At 31.5% G+C, this 6,573-nt stretch overlaps 1 long non-coding RNA gene across 1 annotated transcript; it reads right to left on the reverse strand.

Annotated features, from left to right (window-relative positions):
* Nucleotides 1-291: 291 nt before the first annotated feature.
* Nucleotides 292-5,764, reverse strand: LOC143045027 (uncharacterized). Its single transcript, XR_012968845.1, has 2 exons — nucleotides 4,512-5,764; nucleotides 292-1,355 (listed from the first exon to the last, which is right to left on the reverse strand). It is a non-coding gene; the product is annotated as an uncharacterized LOC143045027 (long non-coding RNA).
* Between the last annotated feature and the right edge of the window lie 809 nt (nucleotides 5,765-6,573).

Genomic DNA, 6,573 nt, shown 5'->3' on the forward strand with positions numbered 1-6,573 from the left:
GCGGGGGTATAATTACATGTAACTGAAGTAACCTTAATCACTGATCCATGAAATGAAGTCCGGATCAGGCCAGGCCAACCCTGCCTGACAGACACTGAGACATGTACACCTTTCAAGATACCATAACAATTAATCCAGTAACTCAATTAATATACATACGTTATACATTTAAGACTTCAAGTGTATTTCACTGTGACTGTTCAAACAGTAATATTTTTTTGTAAACAGTTACATGTACATGTAGTGTACCATGAAAACTAGGTGAAGTGCAATGAACAAATCAATAACAGAAACTTCATAACATTTTAAAGGAAGTATCCAGGCATTTCAGCTTCTAAAATGTATCTGGTGAAGCTTAAATACAAAACGGTACGCTGTAGCCACTGCCAGATTGTAATACATATTTCTTGGCTTGCATGCATGTACTTCAACTTTTGTTGCAGGAGGGATAATAAAATTATACTTTAATGTACGTGCATGGTTTATTTGTTTCAAAAACCATGAACACTTGGCCACTAACATGACTAATCATGCTAATTAAGATTTTTATTTAATTCTAATTCAGACTTTAATAATTTAAGTACAGCAAGCAGTCATTTGACTCGTAAACAATTGACACGGACTGCACGAGACCCTCATAGTTGGTTAAGATCTGTTTACACACCCTGGACATGCTGGTGGTAGTTAACAATTGCAATGCCAACATAAACTTCAGATGTGATATACATGTACTGTTTTGTTAATTTCACTGAAACTAGAAATTCACATTGTCCATATTGTTATTATATTAAAATGACTGATTATCCACTAATTAAAAGTATTCATGAACTCAGATATGATGCACTATTATTAGTAGTATTCACTGAAACTATGCATTTTCATTATTCCAAATTGCTATTTCAAATGAATAGTTATCCTGGGTATTCATGGAATTCAGAAATAATGTACTTGTATGATTGCACTATTAATATTCACTGCAACTACGAAATTTTGTTATTCCAAATTCACAATTGATCATGATAATCCAAGGTAATTAGTCCTCCAGTAATGTGGTCCTCCTTTAATACAATTTGTAATTTTCCTATTTGTACAAGGCACAATTTTCTTCTTGTCCAATTTAATCAGAACATCACATTATCATCATGGAATAATGCTGCACGCCATATTTATAATTTCCAAAAACAATAGATAACTAGCATTAAATAATGAATTAATCCATTGTTTCACAATTTGCAGCTATACAGCGACTCAGTGACATCTATATTTTCTATGCATCAAAGTGCACATGTACTAGCAGGTGTCATATTCTATTAAAGTGGGAATCATGGTCAAACCAATACATATTCAGTATGATTCTACAAAATAAAATATACATTTAGACTCAAGTACAGTAAATGTTTAACTAATAATAAATATATAATACTACATGTATATACATTGTGCAATAATAAAAAAGTTAATTACAATAACTGTATTTACCTAGATAAAACTAGCACTTCTCATTTGATTGACCAAAAAATTCTAGCACTAATACAATTCTATTTTCAAGTCCCTATTAACAAGAAAAATAAATCTTTTAAGGGGGTCTAAATTCTATATAGTGTTGTCTTTTTTCCTGCATTAATGATTTGTTAAGTGTGATTGTGTACTTTCATTGAAGGGTTACTGTCTCATTGAGGCTCACACCATACTTTTTTTCATCAATTCTTTAAAGTCAGACATCATGGACATAGTTATTCCTCTCTAAAACACAACAGGTTATTTCTTTTGTTTATTTTAATTATGTTTATGATTTAATATGAAATATATTGATACTACAAACATGACAAAGAAAAGTTTAAGGAACGAAAAAATAAAATAAATAAATGCCCTGTTACTATATACATGTAGATGATATTGACTTTACCTTTGTCCAGTGCATATAATGAATAAACCTTTGTGATGTAAAAATATTGTTCCAAGACTTAACCATCCCAGTTAATGTTTTAAATCCTTGAGTTTAATAATTTTTACATCTTTTGTGTTACCCTGAATACTTTTTACTTATTCATTTGTTATAACAGCTTGCATTAAATAATGCTTTGCAGCTCACTTTTTTATTTAATTTAGTTATTTACCCAATTTTATTTTAATAAATCAATATTCAGATTACTTTTAAAATTTGCATTTTAATATCCAAAATAATATATATCCTGCTGTTTCATATTTTTCTTAAATTATAATTTGTTTTGAAAAAGTTTTGAAGAGGACAATTTTAATCATGATAATTTGTGAACATTATTATAAAATTGTATCATTATACCAATGACAGATTAAATATCATCCCCCAGGGCAATAAACTATTGTGTCTTAATTTGTATATTAGCTAGATCATGTATATAAGAATTTCTGATTATTACCTATCGCATATCCAGTGTTAACATCATGAACATCCTGATTATTACCTATTTTAATGTCACATTTGCATGGTCATATTCAGTAAATACAAATATTTTAATTGTTAATTTTGAATTTTAATTAAAAAAATTTGTTTTAGACTAAATTAGTAGATACAACACATACAATGCAGTTAACACAGTAAATTTTATGAGAACTTACTGGATAATACTATATCTATAAAAAATATCTTGAGCTTCATAAAATACTTTAAAAAAGTTTATACCATGTTAACATAAAAAAATATGCATACAGATAGATTTTTTTGTTATGTTTTCCTGACATATTGAATGTTTACATAAAATAATTATCATGATTATGTAAAAAATGCAAAAAATCTGCAGTCGTATGTGAATGCACATGATCAAAGGAGATGTGGGATATATCAATGATGCATCAACCCAACAGTTTAATAGGCAACAATAAAGTAACCAAAACACAATTGAATGAGTGTCGAAAAATATATATGACTTATGATTAGAAGGTCCTTAATCATTGCGGAATAAATATAATGACCATTGAATGTTACTACTTGTAAGTTAGATAACATGTAGGGCACAAATGAATTTTGAAAAACAATGCTAACAGGGCACAATTTATATAAAAATTTCACATGAAAATATATAGTTTGGGTTCAAAGTATTAACAAATTATAGTGATTTAATATAAATTCTATGTTAAATCTAAAAAGAATAAAATTATGATGCTAGCTTTGCTCTTTTAATATGTGTTTTTTAAACAATGTAGTACATGATAAAACAATTACTATTTGAATTAGCACAATTTGTTTAATCAACTGTGTTTAAATGGCAACTGTTTATGACTCTGTGCCTTGTTCATTGTTGTTTCAGGAACATTAATTTAATAATATTGTTTTATTTTGATGATTAATGCTATTTTAAACCATTTTTAAAATATTTATTCACTTTCAATGCCTGGCATATGCATGCTATTATCAAATATATTAATGTTTTGTTGTCCATGATTTGAGAATTATTTAAAATCTAAATGAAAATGGACACTTGCTAAATAAGTCACTATTTAATCTTAAAGTTAATAATTTTCTTAACATTTTATGATCAAATCATATGTGTTTGTACTATGCATGTTTTTTTATTGAAATCGTGACGTCACAATGCATTCTAAATAGAACAAAAACTATCAGCTGATAAAGCAAAACTAGGGAAATACTAGTAATCCAGCATAAGCATGATAAGAAACACATTTATATAGATACATACATGTAAAGTTAAGATCGGTTGGTTGCTGGTTATAAAATGTCCAGTGACAAGTATTTCATGCAAATTTATGACCCGAGTTAGCAATACATTAACATACAATATGTACACTACATGATGTATAGGTCAGCATGGTCAGTGGCAGATCCAGAACTTTTCATAAGGGACAGGGCCCCTGACTGCCCTTAGGGGCACTGATCCAGTCATGCTTGAGTGATTCCCTATATAATCGACCAAATTATTCCCACAAAAAAGGGGAAGATATAGAGTAACCTTTTATGTATACCACTCAGGGTGATGTATGCAAAATAATTAAGGGAATAAATGACATACACATGATAATAGTGGAGGGGGGGGGGGGAACGGTGTCCTTCGTGACTTTCAATGATTTATTATGAAGCACAACTTTAACATTGAAGCTTAAAGGTGACTCAAAGCTTATATTTTCCCTGGAACATGCAACTATGCACAGTGTGGTAATATAGAACGTCGATTCATAGCTATATATAGCCTATCGGAGTATCTCAATATAGATTCCGTAGGATCAGTGGCGGATCCAGCCATTCTAAAAAAGGGGGGGTTTCCAACCCAGAACGAAACAGGGAGAGGGGGGGTGGGGGGGGGGGGGTCCAACTATATGTCCCCATTTAAATGCATTGAGCGGCCAAAACAAAGGAGGTTCGAACCCTTGGAACCCCCCCCCCCCCCCTTTGGATCCGCCAATGAGAACACATTGTAAGGTCTGTAAGCCGACAAATGTGCACATTTTCCCTTCAAAATTATGAATCCATGATTATTCGATAGACATGCTTTAAAATATTGATAATTTCTACTCACCGATTGTATTTTCCAGCTCAGATTAATGAACATGTGGTCTAACATCTGTAGTTACCTGTGTAAAAATATAGTTTGCCGACCCGAGGTCCCGTTTTTTTTTGTTTTTTTGCCGACAAAAAATTAAAGTAGATAAATCGTTTACGGTGAACAATTGTTTTCCGTTATTAATGAAACTTGACAGATTTTACTAATTATTTTTTTAATCATCGGAAATTTCCCTCTTGGTGTAATTCGAATTGAAACGGGTTTATTATGCTGTACAATATTGGTAACTTAGTCATAATCTTTAAATTTATTTCAGGTACACCCTTGTACATTTTTCTATTGCGCAGAATTTATCAAATATGAATTTGAATGAATCCATTATCATCTTCTCATTCTTCTGCAATAATATTAAAACTCTATTTTAAACGAAAGCTTCTGGTTTTTAAAACCAGTTATGAACGAAAATGTTATAAAACAGATATTATAAAATAAAAAGTAATGATATCAAAAGGATTATTTAAAGTCAAACGCACATGACTGTCAAAAATGAACGGACAATGCTACGGCAATAAATGGAAAACGACAAACTTAAAGACAAACAACGATCGCAAAATAAGTGAATAAACAGCAAAACAAGTTTACAATCGCACGAAGGACGATAATAGTATAAGTAATGGACTATTTCACAACAAAATCAAATCTTGAGAGCCGGGTGAGACGTGATTTTTTTTTTACACTGATGGACTACCGTTACGCTAAAATATTTGTATTAAAACATTTACCGACTGTATCAACCTATGAAGTGTTTGTTTTAAACATTTAACGACTGTGTCAACCTTTTATAAGTTGTAATAAACATTTAATGACTGTGCCAACCTTTAGAAAGTTGTAACAAACATTTAACGACTGTCCCAACTCTAAAAACGTTGTGACAAACATTTTTTGACTGCATCAACGTCTGAAAAGTTGACACAAACAAATTTTAACTGTCCCAACTATTAAAAGGTTGGGACGGACATTATGCAACTGCCACAACTATTAGAAAGACTGTAATAAATAGATTTTGACTGTGACAACACCGTAAACCACTGCAACAGTTCTGAAATGACTGATGGTAGCATTTTTTGACTTTCACAACCCGTAGAAAAGTTGGGACAGACATAAATGAACTGTTGCAACGAAATATGACAGATTTGACAGTCATTAATTGTCTTTTACAGACTAAGACAGTCGTACAACGACTGTTACTGGTATGGACAGTTGTTTTTTCGTCCAGTAGTGATGACTGGGGTGTTAGATGAAGACATTATAAATGAAGGTGTGATCGATACAATAGAACAAAGATTACAAAGATTAGATGTCTGTATGTAATATATAGTTGATTGTGTATGACTGTGATGTCCAATATGCCTGACTAGGGTGCTATGAGGGCATGACTGGGGTGTTAGATGAAGACATTATAAATGGATGTGTGATAGATACAATAGAACAATTATTACAAAGATATGATGTCTGAATATATTATATAGTTGATTGTGTATGACTGGGATGTCCCAAATGTCTGATTAGGGTGTTACAAGGGCATGACTGGGGTGTTAGATGAAGACATTATAAATGAAGGTGTGATAGATACAATAGAACAATTATTACAAAGATATGATGTCTGAATGTATTATATAGTTGATTGTGTACGACTAGGATGTCACAAATTCCTGACTAGGGTGTTACAAGGGCATGACTGGGGTGTTATATGAAGACATTATAAAAGAATGTGGGATAGATACAATAGAACAATTATTACAAAGATATGATGTCTGTATGTCTTATATAGTTGCTTCTGTATGACTGGGATGTCCCAAATGCCTGACTAGGGTGCTATGAGGGCATGACCGGTGTGTTAGTTGACGACATTATAAATGAAGGTGTGATTGATACAATAGAACAATGATTACAAAGATATGATGTCTGAATGTATTATATAGTTGCTTCTGTATGACTAGGATGTCACAAATTCCTGACTAGGGTGTTACAAGGGCATGACTGGGGTGTTAGATGAAGACATTATAAATGAAGGTGT

Source organism: Mytilus galloprovincialis, chromosome 9, assembly GCF_965363235.1.
Source record: "Mytilus galloprovincialis chromosome 9, xbMytGall1.hap1.1, whole genome shotgun sequence".
In the NCBI taxonomy this organism is placed as follows: domain Eukaryota; kingdom Metazoa; phylum Mollusca; class Bivalvia; order Mytilida; family Mytilidae; genus Mytilus; species Mytilus galloprovincialis.